Genomic DNA, 14,225 nt, shown 5'->3' on the forward strand with positions numbered 1-14,225 from the left:
CTAGTATCCATGATGACGCAGTTTCGATCCCTGGCCTTGCTCAGTGGTTAAGGATCCCACATTGCTGTGGCTGTGGTGTAGGTCGGCAGCTACAGCTCTGATTAGACCCCTTGCCTAGGAACCTCCATATGCCGTGGGTGCGGCCCTAAAAAGACAAAAGACACACACACAAAATATACTGAGGTGTTAAAATGTTCGAGCCAGAGTTCCCTTGTGGCTCAAAGGGTTAAGAATCCAGCATTTGTCACTGCTGTGGCTCAGGTTGCTGCTGTGGCTTGGGTTTTGTCCCTGGCCTGGGAACTTTCATATGCCAAGGAAGTGGCCCAAAAAAGGGGAAAAAAGTTCATGCCAATGTTCTATATAATATATGTGTGTGTGTTTATATGTGTATATATACACCCACTCATATATATGAATTCACTGATGTGTACAAGAGTTGTGCACTTTGCTACATATAAAGTATAACCGCAATTTGAAAGAAGGGGGAAAGTTTGTGGTATTTATATTGTGCCTAAAATTTAAAAAGAATCATATCCTTTAACTCAAATTCCACTGCCATAGATTATCCTGAAGAAATAATAAAATATATATTAAAATTTCTGTGTAAAGATGTTCACTATAGTATAACTTACAAAAGTGAAATGTAGGAAAATACCCAATATACTGAAAATAAGAAAAGAGAATTTTTAATGTGATAATTAAAAAAAATGAAATTATAAGCCTTTATTAAATATCAAGCTTTCTAGGAACATTTTGTTACATTGAGATAATTATCATAATATGATATTCAATAGCAATTCAGAATAAGTTATAGGATATAACTTGGTCTCATTTTTAAATATATTCATGTGGAAGCATCTATGTCTAGAAATGGAAAAGGATAAACATGTTAAAATAATAATAGTAGTTCTCTCTGGGTGATTTTTATTTTCCTTTTCCTTCTCACCACTATCCAATTTCAAATAGTTAATATCAACCTAATAATTCATGTAAATACGTACAGTCACAGGAGGGCATCCTACTCAGAAACCATGGCCCTCAGGCTCTCGGAAGAAATTCGGCTTTTGCCAGACTCACAAAAGCCTGAGGAGCCCAGTTCTCTCCCCAGACTACATCCATTGTGGAGGCTTTGATGCAGTGTGTGCAGAGGAAAGAACATTGGGCTGTAAGTCCTGGATTAACTTCCGAGGTGGTCATTACCAGGCCTGCTCACCAGCGTGATTTACAGCAAGGAGGCCTTGAAACTCAACACACCCTCTGAAACACTATAGGTGACGGGGAGCAGAAAGACTAGCTGGATATTGTTTGTCTTACAGGAGAAAATGTGTCATCTGAGTCAGGTAGAGATCACCCATTTTCATGGGCAGTTAACTTTCAAGAATATCTTTTTCTGCCTCGGCCTGTAGCTCCCCAACCCCACCCCACCCCCGCCTCACCCCCAGTCTTCCTCTGACCTGAAGCTGCAAGAAGACAAGTAGGGAAGATTCCTACCCAACAGCCTGTCTTCACCTTCTTCTTGACAACACCCTGATTTTGTTTGGGGTCCAGCTCCAAGGAATGGAACACGATTGTTCCACCTGCTCACGGCCATCCTGTTTCTTCTTGGCAAAGACAATCCTGCACAGCCTTCCTTGAAGCTGAATGTGGACCCGTATAAGGGGAAGTCTAGCTTTTCAGAGAAAGCTTTTCTTCTAAGATAAAAGGAGAGCAGAAACAGCCTTGGACCTCTGCCTCGCTTTCCCCCTGGAAGGCAACCATGAAGCCTGGAGCCCCTGGCTCCATCTTAGTGAGGACCACGAGAGAAGGTTTAAGAGCATTCCATAGATGCCAACCCAGTGCTCAGACATGGTTTAACGGCTGCCCGAGTGCTGGAAGGTCTGTCTATAAATTTCTTGAGATATTAAGCCTTTGATGGCTAGGCTTTGCTCCTTGCAGCTAAATGCTTCTTAATGAGATATGATGAGACTTGAGAAAGGGCCTTGATTTACTCATGATCTCATTCCTAACTTCCCACATATGGGATCTGTGGCTATCTGTGACAACGCTGACGGGGTGCTCTAACCACGTTTTGTGTTCTTACACGCTAACATGGGGAGTGAAGAAGGCCATGCCAAGGATTAAATCAGATCAGGCCCGTCTCAGTTAAATCTTTCAAATTTCAGGATGACCGAGATGTCCATCATTTCTCTTGTCTGAGGTTTACCATCTTTAATTAACTTGTCTGATGATCAGTGGTCTAATTCTGTTCCCCAGATCTACTCTTTGGGAGAAGTGCCATATTTAGAAACATCGTCTATCCATGTTGCTTCACAACCATATTTTTTTTAATTCCTGGGTTTGTATGGGCATAGCTAGCAGAGATGCCAAACGAACTCATGGAAAACATATTCTTATCTAAAGGATATCTTTTGGTATCTTGTCATGAGCTTTTTAGGGGGAGTCTACCGTAAACTGTGAAAGTCATTTTGATGACAGAAGGTTTGGCGAGGTCTTTTAAAATAAGAAAACTGATTTCCAGGCAGTAAAGCATCGCCCCTTTGTCAATGTGCAAGTCCAGCTTGCATTCCACCCACAGGGTTGCGGACACACACACCTAAAAACTCATACATGATCTGAAATCAAGTGCATCAACAAAGGAACTTTTAAAACAATGACCCACGTAAAGATTTTAGTCAGATATGCAGTGTTAATACTCACCCCAATTTTACCAGCTAAAATGACCTAGAGTTAATGTCACCCTTATCTGACAACATGTGACAACAGGTATTTCATACTCAAACCCTGCCAGGAACGTGGGGCAGAAATATTGCCCTGGATACCAGGACTTTGAACCTAGTCCTCCTTCTGCCATGAATTCACCCTGATATTTAGCAAGTCCCTTCCCCTTTCTGAGCTTTAGCTTATTTTTTTATTTTTTTATTTTTTTGGTCTAAAAAGATGAATTGGACCAGATGCTCTTAAAGGCTCCATCCTGCTTTCAGATTCTCCAGCATAGGAAGGTAGATAAACAAAAAGAAATGTTGCCCTCTTTCTGTTAGAAGATGCCTTGTATAGCTGAGACATGGCAGTATTTGGAATGCCAATATTTACCGAGAACTTAGCTATATGCCAGGCGCTAGACCATGAACAGCTTTTTGTGGATTACCTCTTTTATTACTTAAGCATCATCATTCCCATTTTGCCAATAAGGAAACAGGTCTGAAGGGACCCCACGACTGCCAGGATCACATAAATGAGAGGAGAGAGCCTAGGTCCCAAAATCCATCCTCTTCTCCATCCCACCACCCTATATCCATAAAGAATGTAGCGAGGTTCCAGAGGTACTCAAAACAACATATGAGCTTAATTGTAGGAAAGGACAAGACTTAAACTTCTCTTTTTTTTTTTTGCATTTTTTAATGATTTTTATTTTTTCCATTAGAGCTGATGTACAGTGAAACTTCTCATTTCTATTTAAAATTAAACATACATTTCAGTAAAATGTATGTGATTTTTGGAGGCTGTGTCTTGGCCTTCCTTCTAGAGAAAGGGCAGATAAGCAAAAATTAATAATAATAATCTGTTACATCGGATCATAGGAGTCACGTGTGCTTTTACGGCCCGTCCCATTTTGGGTTTTCACGAATTGCTGTCACTGAATCCCATAAACATCCCTTGCGTTTGCGATATTGTCGCACCTACATGAAAGGTATTGTTAATACGCTGAGTCAAAACACACGTGCCCTCTGCAGGCTACGGTTTTGCTTTGAAATCTCTGTAATTAACACATTCGCGTTTCAGGCACTGGGTATTATTGAGTGCAAAGAGACAAAGATGTATTTCATCTTTTTTTTCTACTGATGATTCATCACTTCCACTCCTCCCACCTCCAGATGTCTACATTTCAGTTTTCTGAGAGGCTACAAAGCCTGAAGTGGCATCTGCGCCTTGAGTCAGAGGACACCAAGTGTTCAACTGAAACACCGCCAAGCGTTGGGTGTCAACTCTCTTAACCTGTTTTCCGGTGTAGGCAGCATTAACAATGCTCTTTGCCCTTGGGCTCTAAAAGGAAAAGACTCCAGTAACCCTACACCAGCAGCTCCACTTAAGTAACTAACTACCTGATGCAGGGTTATCTTTCCAGGCTGTCTGGGGAAGGGAGTGAAAACATTCGCTTCTGTGTCCCTGGCAAGCTGGTTAATGCTTGTCAAAGCAACAGCTCCCTGTTCCCCAAGCTCGGTCTCTGATATGTATTTGAATTTGCAAACTTGTGATAACCAGATAATACCCAGTTGTGTGTTTACTAGTCTAGGAGGCAGCAGAAACACCAGCAGGTCCACTTAAAACACACGTGCACACACACACAGACACAATCAGACATGCAACAGCGAAATATTCTTTCACACTGCAGTGCCTTAGTTAACTTTCTAGGTGCGTCTACACAAATTTGAAACACCATCTCCCTAGCAATCCCTAGACAGTGAGTTTGGAAACTTCCTCCTCAATATTTTCTTTATCGGTTCAAGTAAGTAGATTCATCAACATTGTCTTGATTTGCTCAAGCAAAATATATCAAGCATCCAGAGAGTCACTAAGGATCTGGTTAAAAGAGCTATAAGTACTTTTTTTTTTTTAACGGATTAAGATTGCCCCTGGCAATCTTCTTGAGTCTTGACCAGTAGACGCAGCTAATTAGGTTGAATATTCCAGAGAAATGGAAGTCCCTGCAGAGAGAGATAATTCAAGCCATTCCCGATTTTGTAATGAACATTGTAAAAAATGATTTCTTCATTATGAGAGGAAGGGGCTGCTCCAAGGGGGTGGAAATCCGCAAAAAGAGTGCTCCTCGGGTTTTGCAGAGGGAACATTGTCAACAGTTAAATATCCTCGATATTTTAAAAACATTCTTTGAGGATCAAGCTGTCCAACTCTTCCCAGCCATTCATTTTTCAACCCAAGATCAAAAGTGACATTTTAAAAGAGGCACATAAAGAAAGAGGAGAAGAAATTTCTGCCGTTGAGCAATTCCAAGGTCTCGTCAACTTGTATATAAATGAGTTCTGTGTATAATCTCCCGCTCGTGTATGACTCGGACCGGAGCTTTCTGCCAGGAAATATCTGTGGCCACCGTTAAACAGGATATGGCCCATCTTGCCCGTGGCTCCGCTGGCTCCGAGCAGCACACAGTGCATTTTTGTCCCGAGGTGGCGGCGGTAAAGTGCACCTTTATTTGCTGGCTGCTAGTTGGGTTTGGATGCCCGGTCACACTCTAAGCTGACCACTTTCTGATGTGGAATGCTCCCAGAAGAGAACACAGAACAGGCCGGCCTGAGGTCCTCCCCAGAACGCCATGTATTTCACTGCAGACAGCAACTCTGTTTCCTAGACATATCTGCCCTCCTGGAGACACAGTGGAGTATAGCCATCATCCCCAGGCAGCCAAGTGAATTCCAAGAGGCCCCGAGCAAACTTCCAAAGGTTCAAGTTACTTTTCCACCTTGCTGGATAAAAGAGCATATTCCAAGTCAATCCATGAGTCTAGGGTAGCCTTGCATCCTAAGAAGTGGCACACTATCTTTCTATCTTTCATTTGAAGTCATTTTTATATCCACCCCATGTCACTTGCCTCATTAAGCATGGAGACTGGAAAGCTGGTTGCCCTCTGGTCATCTTTTGCCACACAAGGATCACACCCTAAATCTGAATGCACACTGCCTTAGGCAAGTTATAGGCACATCCGACCCTCTCTGCCTACTGCACAAGTCCCAATTCTTTTACTTAAATTTGAAGAACCTTTACCATCTTGCCTCAAACTATCTAATCCATGCTGTCTTCTCACTGATCCTAAACTTGTCATACTTGTCCCTTCCTCCCTGCCCTTGTTCACCCAGTTTCTGACCTTTGACTTCAAATGACTTCCTGCTCAGAGTTACTGATAATATTTTTTGGAATGCTGAATATGTGCCCAGTCCTGTGCTGGTCCCTTTGCATATTATCTCACCTGTATAATGTGCCAGGAAGGTAAGTATATTTATTCCTGTTATACTAAACAGAAGACAGAGGCTTGGAGATCAAAGCAGATGCTGAGATGCCTCACTAAGCACTGCCTCTCTTTTCAAGACTGAGATAACTCATTCTCCTTGCTGCTGAGGGAGTTGACTGCTGACTTCTCACACTTTCACCCCTTCCAGTTCCTGGAAGGGGGCTGCTGGTTCCTTCTCAGGGGCAGCCTACATCTATGTGACTTGGTATAAGAGTGTAAGGGACTAGACCCCTTGACTCAATTTGGGACACTTCTATGGGACCATCCCTTGTCCAGAGCACCCTGCAGGGTCAGCTAAGCCCTCTGGTGTTACTGCATCAAGGCTTAACTTCTCCTCTGCCCAGCCTGCTCCCCGCCACCCCTCATCAGCCTGGCTATTGAGAGTACTTCCTGCTAAATCTCCCACACACGGATCCCAGAATCTCAGAGTCTAGTTCGTGGGGAATCCAGCTGGACAAGGAAGGTGGCTTTATTTGCTCCAAACCAAGACTGAGTAAGTGATAGACAAATTTGGGATTTTCACATGACTCTGTTTCAAAGACTGTGTGCTTTTCTTTCTGCTGTTCCTTCCTCCATCGAATCACCACCCCTCTTTCCCTTCTCAGATGGGCGGAAGCTCTTTCTCAAGCCTCTCCTAACTCCAGGCACCAGGATGCTGACATGCCACCAGAGGAAAGTGTGGCCTTGAGGAATGTGGTAAGCGCATGGATCTAACACATAGATGTGTTTTGTTTATCCTGTGTTGTCCTTTAAAAAGCTGCATCATGGAGTTCCCGTCGTGGCGCAGCAGAAACAAATCTGACTAGGAACCATGAGGTTTCAGGTTCGATCCCTGGCCTCGATCAGTGGGTTAAGGATCCGGCGTTGCCGTGAGCTGTGGTGTAGGTCGCAGGCACAGCTCGGATCTGGCATTGCTGTGACTGTGGTGTATGTAGGCCAGTGGCTACAGCTCTGATTAGACCCCTAGCCTGGGAACCTCCATATGCCATGGGTGTGGCCCTCAAAAGACAAAAGACGAAAAAATAAAAAATAAAAATAAAATAAATAAAAAGCTGCATCAGCTTTTTTTTAATCTGCAGAATTTACCTAAAACTACAGATTTCCAACATCTCTTGAAAAATCAGAGCAGCCAGCCATACAGACTGGTTACGTGGTCACATGAACACAATGCCTGCCGCTGGGTAGTGGCAGCCCCTGTGGTCACTGCAATTTGCTGCTGTCTGCACCATCCCCAAGCAATCTTTGACATAAGGCTGGGGGACAAATGCCATTTATCAAGTTGCTAGTCTATTTTTATTCTCTTAATGGAGAAAGAGGTCTCTATATGTGTGCCCATACCAAAATTAAATAAATTAATTAATTTAATTAAATTAAAATAAAAGAGAGCTTAGAAGAGTATATGTTTAAAGGGGAAAAAATAGGGTAAAGCACTGGGGGAGGGAATGAGAGGGAAGCTTAATTTTAATGTATAAAGAGAATAGGTGAGTACCTAAAATGTATATTTTTCATTATTTAATATTTTAATGACTTATTTACTACTTAAATTCTTACATAATAATGCTTATAGTATCATTCAATTTTAATTATTATATAATTCTTACATAATGTAAGTGTTGATCCATGCATGATCTTCCTAGCACCTAGGAAAATTAAAGTTCGGGGAATGATATTATGAGTTAGATGTGATCCGTAGTATCATGGAAACAGCCCGGGATTTGGAGTGCTTGGAGAGGAGGGGACGTGGGGAGGGGGTCTGGTCCAGCTTCTGCCACCATGCGGTCCTGTGGAAGAGCCCCAGAAGCTGCCCGATTTCAGACCCTTCTGTAAAAGGAGTGCTGCACTAGATAATCTCAGAGGTTCTGTCCACCAGTACAGCCCTAAAACCTGTGATTTGCTTGCTTATTGCTCTGTATGACTAAGTTTGCCCAAGCTGTAGACCTATGAGGGCGTGGGTTGCGCCTGCTATTCCTCTGTATCTCTCCCAGGGTAAAGTCGAAGATGAGCCTTGTATTGCATATTGATGGGTTAAATGACTGCCTCCAGAGCTCCCAGAGAGAATTTTTTTGCCATAAGGAGAATCTATCCAGATCACGGACTTCATCTAATGAGAAAGAAGACAGCAAACAGACAGAGATATGTTACAAAGAGTGGGAGCGGCACATAACAGGGAAGAAAAGTAACCACAATTTGCAAATGGAAAATGTCGTAACAATTCTGGGGAAAAAAAAAAAAAAAACAGTCAAAAATGAGTTTCCTCCAGCACTATAGTTTCTCATGAACGGAAAGCGCCCTTTGGACGTAGTCTGGAGGGAATTGAAACTCACGACTCTGGAAAATTGATGCATCAGGATAAGAGAAAACTGAGATCTCTCTCCCATTCCATGCTCCACTTTGTTTCAGAAACACGTTTCAGAAAGGGTCGGGGGTGTCTGAGATTGATCTGAATCACCGTTGAAGTCTCTAGTCCCTCTTTGATGCCTTGTGATCTTCTAAGCATACTTGTTTTAGGAGGATTTTTCCTAAATTATTTCTTCCATCCAGTTGCCTTTTTGGTTTAGACCTAGGGTGCACTGCAGCTTCTGTTGTCATTTTCCTAAAAAAAATCCAAATACCTGATCACTCATGAGCTTGGTCACTGTCCTGAAGCCTGAGGAGGTACGAAGGGGCTTCAGGTCGTACTATGAAGCCTTTTGCCATCTTGCTGCCCTCCACCCTCACCACTCCTTTATGGCTTCAGCATCTTCCAAAAGACTATATTCCAACCCTGTCTCTCCCTGGCCCACATCTGAGAAGAGTAGCTTGGACCTCCTCCTTCAGCTGCTCCTCTTTTGGAGAACAGACACTACAAGCTCGCCTGCCTAGCATGCTCAGGTCCCTCAAGTTCTAGGGAGCAAAAATTCCCTATCCTGCTACACTTCATACACCCTGGGCATAAAGCATCTAGATATTTCATCTACCTGACACTTGCACTTGATGCTTGGTCTAGACTATTGAAAGCAGAATGCAGTTTTTGATGATAATTGAGTTTAACCCCCTCATTTCATGGCTGGGGAAACTGAGCACTCCAAAAAAAAAAAAAAATTCCTCTAGAATTTCTAAATATAACTCAACTAGTTCAACCAACGATGAATAGAAGAAATAGCTCTTTGTACCACATGGAGAGCTATCAGCTTTGTTCATACCCCAGACCATATATAGTCTATATTACGGGTGATATAAAGATTTTTTTCTTTAAAAAAGACTTGATTTTCGCCCTACCCTCTGATATTAGAACTTAATGTCCATGTAGTGTGGCACCCCAACTCTGTGAGAAGTGCTGTGAGAGAGCACCTTGATGGAGAGACAGATTTACTTGGGAATGAGCAAGTACACAGCAGAGAGGTTTGATGCATTGTGGGAAATTCCTCGAGCTATAGGGATTTTGGTTGGGATGCAAAATGAGGATTTGGTGGCATGGGAGGTGGATAGCAAGGTGGCCAGATTGGGGAGGGTACAGGCTTGCATGGCAGCTGAGGGTTTTATGTTTTGTCTTGTAGGTGATAGAGTCACTGAAGGAGAGAGGAATTCATTATATTTTTGCTTTTTATTTCTACAAGAAGGTAGAAGATGGCATACAGAGGGATAATCCTGAAAGCCAGGAAGATATTTAAGAGGCTCTTGCAATGATCCAGATGAAATATGATGCAAGAGTAATGACTGGGGCAGCGGGGGGAGACAATAGGGAATAGAGGGATGTATTTTAGGGAACAGAATCAACAGGACCTGAGAAGCAGCCGAATACAGCCACTGACTAACAAAAATTAGTTGAAATGTCTACGTCCAATAGGTCACTCACTTGGTAATTATTATACTAGTTGGAATATCGTTTTAATATTAGACTGCAAATCCAACTAATAAGATCTCATGCTTTCAGCTCCAAATGCTACGAAATACCTTTGCCAAATTTAAACATAAATTAGTAGATGGTGCTCCTATTAATTTTCTAGTCCTCAAGTTAATCACACATAAAATTTTCCAATAGTTTCAAAATCCAAGAGTCGTTAAGGTCTGAACCTTTTAGAGAGCTAATTTTATTGCCATTTCCTCTTATTCAGGAGGCTAATTTTAAACATGGCATTTTGATAGGTCATAATTTGATGATAATGCCACAAAAAAAACATAGATCAACAGCTTGAGGATAAAAGATCCACAGAGGAACAATGTACTGGTTTCTGATTTGGGTAAATATCGGTCAGTGCTATTGACAAACTAAACAGTGGATCAGAGTTGTGAATTCAAATGCCTGCACGGTTCAGGCTGATAGCAAAGGAAGTGGAAAAATTTAGGTACCCTCACGTTGTACGTGTGATGAAGGCTGCAGGAAAATGGAGAACATGTGTCTAAAGAGGCAGATCCTACCCCTTTCTAACATTTTGTTATCCTGCAAAAGTGCTGGTCAAACATTACGAGATATTGCTTTAAAAAAAAAAAAAGATAGGTAAAATCTGGCATATTTATAAAACCCATGACCCATCAGTTTATGGACTCTTGCTATTCAGAGTATGGTAGGGATCAGCAACATCAGCATTACCTGGGAGCTTATTAGAAATGCAGAATCACAAGCTCTATTCTAGGCTTGCTCAGTCAGGATCTAAATTTTAAACAGTTGTTGATGATTGGTGGCCATATTCAAGCATGAGAAGTATTGGCTTCCACAGCCTTAGGCATAGAGACTATACTGCAGAAATGCTTCCTCTGTATCCAAAGCAGACAAGCAGAAGAATACACTTTTATTACCAAAGCAGAGCACAGGTTGTTTTTTGGAGACAAGGGAGGCACCATCCCACTCCACCAGGGCCCCCTTTGAGTTGACTCCAGAGGAATGATGCAAGATGTCTTCTGAAGCCTGCATGTCCCTGGTGGGGTGGTAGGTGTGGCTTATGCAGGGTCAGGACCAGGTTGAGGCCGAAGGCACTTGCTTCAGGAGCAAAATTTAAGGGGGAATCAAAACACTCTGAAATTGAGATAATAATATAATAATCCTTTTGTGCATTATTGCATTAATTATCAATAATTAAAATAATCATTTGGTTCATTATTGTGTTATTGATTAATAGTAATAGAACAGTGCTTTAATATAACAATTTTAAAAATCAAAATTAATGCCAAATAAATCTCCATGATAAACAGAACATCACCGTTTTCATCTTGCCTCCACCTAGTTCAGCTCTCCTTCTGCTTATGCATTTTGAATATTTCTATAACCTATTATTTCCTATTATTCAGGCTTGTCTCTTAAAAGTCACTGAATAAGACATTATTTTTAAACCTATGAAAATAACTTAATAAAAAAATGCTGTTCCAGTTAGAAAAATGCTTCATTCTAACCTCAGGAAAGTCCGAGATGCTTCAGCCTAACAGGTTGAATTTATTGGTACCATCTCTGGCTTAGCCGGGAGCAAACTAGCCTCCATCCCATGCCTGCATTATCTGAGTGCCAAACCAGGAGCTGGAGCCACTGGTAAGAAGTCAAACATTGCTTTATTTCGCTGCTTTGAAAGCCCAGTAACTTCACAAGAGGAGATGGGCTGGGAATGGGGCCGTGGCAAGCTGGCAGAGATGAAAATAGCTGCAAAGATGCCTTTGTGTGTGTATTTCACACATCAACGTCCGACTTCCTTTTCAAGGCCAGAACCTGGAAGTACCCTAAGGTCCAGAAGAGATGAAACTCGAGGTGGGAATGAATGAATGACTGCTAGGCTTGTTTCAGTTCCTGTCTGGGGAGAAGCAGCTGCAGATAGCAAGTAGCTTTTCTCACTCACTCTACGAAGGCTGGAACATGAAGGAAAAGCTGACCAGATGCACCCTGAACCGCAACTCCGGGGAGGCAATGCCTCAATTTTCCCAGGGCACTGGTGCCTGCACCCATGTGGGCAGAATATCTTCTAGGCTCTTCCATTGTTAACTGGCTTAATGAGTAAGCCGGGATGAATCAAATGGGCTTTGGGTGTGGTATCAAAGCATCATGCTGACTGTTACCAAGCTAGTCCGTAGCACTAGCTTACATACAGTGAGCTTAACTGAGCGTCTGCACCACCCCGTCCTCAATTTCTTCATCCTTGAAGGCCAGGTGTGAGATCACAGCTATGAACTTCTTTAATCTGTGACCTAGCATGGAACCCGTAACCTAAGAAGAGGCCTAAGAACAACCATTCTTCCCAACCAACCATAAGATTCTGAAGATTCTAGGGAGTTCTCTATTTCACCTCTGGCATCCAGCACTTGTATTTGCATAGCAGGCTGAAAGTTTCAAAGCACTTTCCCTTAAAACCATTATATTGTGTCCTATCAATAGTCCAGTGAGTTTAGCAAGGCAAGAATTATTACCACTCTTTTGAAATGGAAAAACCAGAACAGCTGGTAGAAGACAGGCCTTCTGGCTTTGAATCTAGTACTATTTCCACTACTCTGCCCTTTCTGTTTTGCCAATAATAGGAACGCAGTACGTATTTGTTGAATATACAGTTTCAGGGAGTCACATGAAAAGTCCAAAAGACAGATGTTCTTCTCCACTAGAAAGGTGCAGGGCTGAGTTTTCTGGGGTTTGCTTTTTGGTTTTGTTTTTTTTCTGATGTTAAGTCATTCCAAGTGAAAAGATTTGTCTTTATATGTCTTTGAATTCCTCGATAGCAGCGAGAAGTTGTCGCTGAGAGTAATTTCTCTGGCTGATCGATTTATAAATGATCGTTGATGTATAGCGATCAGATGTTGGCTGACATCAGATATTTGCCCACGTTTTTGTAAATCAATGAAATGGAGAATGAGCTTATGTTCGTGTCCATTAGAGTAAAGTGTTAACACTCAGCGCAAAGCAGGGAACCTGCTACCGTCACCACCACCGTCCCTCTGGGAGGGTGTTGTACTGACTTACCAGGAACTGCCGCCCTTCTGCCTGGGCAGCCAAAGCTTTTTGGGAGTTCATCTTTCACACACACACACACACACACACACACACACACACACACACACACGTTCAAAATACTGGAGCCGTTCTATGGGTCAGCACTGAATTTAAGGAGCTACATATCAACTTGAATCAGACTGATTACAACTCCTCTGAACCTAATTGGCAAAACCTAACTGCATTCATGTTTTATTAAAAGCAACTTTCATTACACCGGCGGTGCTGTCAGAAAAATAAATTACATCTGCAAGTACTTAGGTATAAAATTGTGCAGATAACTTCCAGTCGTCGGTAAGTTTATATTAGAAACTGTTTTTCCAATACATGCTAAAACTTTGTTCATCAGTATGAAACACGCCTTACCTACCACTCTCGGAATATTTATAGGATTTGTCATATAATCTTTTTTTTTTCTTCTTAAGTGATTTAGTGAACTGTTTTCCACCAGCTTTATTTTTGGTAGCCCCCATAGGCCCTTTGGAAACTATAAATGGGTTTGCATTTTGTATTCTACTGCTTACCATTCTCCCCTCCTTAGACTAGATTCCAATCCATTTTTTAAAAAATTAGTGCTAGGCAGTTCCTGTTGTGGTTCATGGGAAACGAATCAGACTAGCACCCATGAGGATGCAGGTTCAATCCCTGGCTTTGCTCAGTGGGTTAAGGATCCAGCATTGCTGCAAGCTGTGGTGTAGGTCGCAGAAGCAGCTCGGATCTGGCATTGTTGTGGCTATGGCATAGGCCAGCAGCTGTAGCTCCAATTTGACCCCTAGCCTAGGAACTTCCATACGCCATGGGTTCTGCGGCACCCCCCAAAAAAAGATTTAAAAAAAGACGAAAAAATTAGTTCTAGATGTTGGCAGCAAAACAAGTGGATTCTACTTGAAACTACAATAAATGACTCATATGATCTAATAGATGAGAAAAAAATAAAAAAAAACTCTAACTCTGAATACAATATTTGAGTTCCCACTATGGGAAGTTTTTGTTGACTGCACCTACAGGATTCCCCACAAGTTCCCTTTTCTTAATTGTACCCTTATTTTGCTACAATATCATTTGGGTGTATGTGTCACCACCACCATAAGCCAAAAGGTAGATCTTTGTATTACTTCAGAAGGGTTTTTATAAGCAACGGACATTGACTAACAGTACCTTAAGAAAACAAAACTCTTTATTTTGAGATAATTTTAGACTTAAAGTAGCACTGCAAGGATCGTACAGAGAGTTCCCACACACCCTTCACCCAGCATCCTCAAA

The 14,225-nt window shown here is 42.0% G+C and overlaps 2 long non-coding RNA genes across 4 annotated transcripts in view; one reads left to right on the forward strand and one right to left on the reverse strand.

Moving 5' to 3' along the window:
- LOC110260960 (uncharacterized) overlaps window positions 1–14,225 on the forward strand; it is a 189,727-nt gene that overhangs the window by 160,371 nt on the left and 15,131 nt on the right. For 2 of the 3 annotated variants that reach the window (XR_014805898.1, XR_014805899.1), the window contains one exon: window positions 6,628–6,718. This is a non-coding gene — a long non-coding RNA (uncharacterized LOC110260960). Of the gene's footprint in view, window positions 1–6,373; window positions 6,516–6,627; window positions 6,719–14,225 lie in introns of those variants that run through there. The other variant, XR_002344608.2, reaches the window with a different exon arrangement.
- LOC110260961 (uncharacterized) overlaps window positions 10,883–14,225 on the reverse strand; it is a 47,491-nt gene continuing 44,148 nt past the window's right edge. The window contains exon 4 of the long non-coding RNA XR_002344610.2: window positions 10,883–11,015. This is a non-coding gene — a long non-coding RNA (uncharacterized LOC110260961). The remainder of the gene's footprint in view (window positions 11,016–14,225) is intronic.

Source organism: Sus scrofa, chromosome 6 (assembly GCF_054392235.1).
Source record: "Sus scrofa isolate SSC_HxYL_T2T_F1_AM1 chromosome 6, Sscrofa_HxYL_maternal_Yorkshire_Landrace_v2.0, whole genome shotgun sequence".
Lineage (NCBI taxonomy): Eukaryota > Metazoa > Chordata > Mammalia > Artiodactyla > Suidae > Sus > Sus scrofa.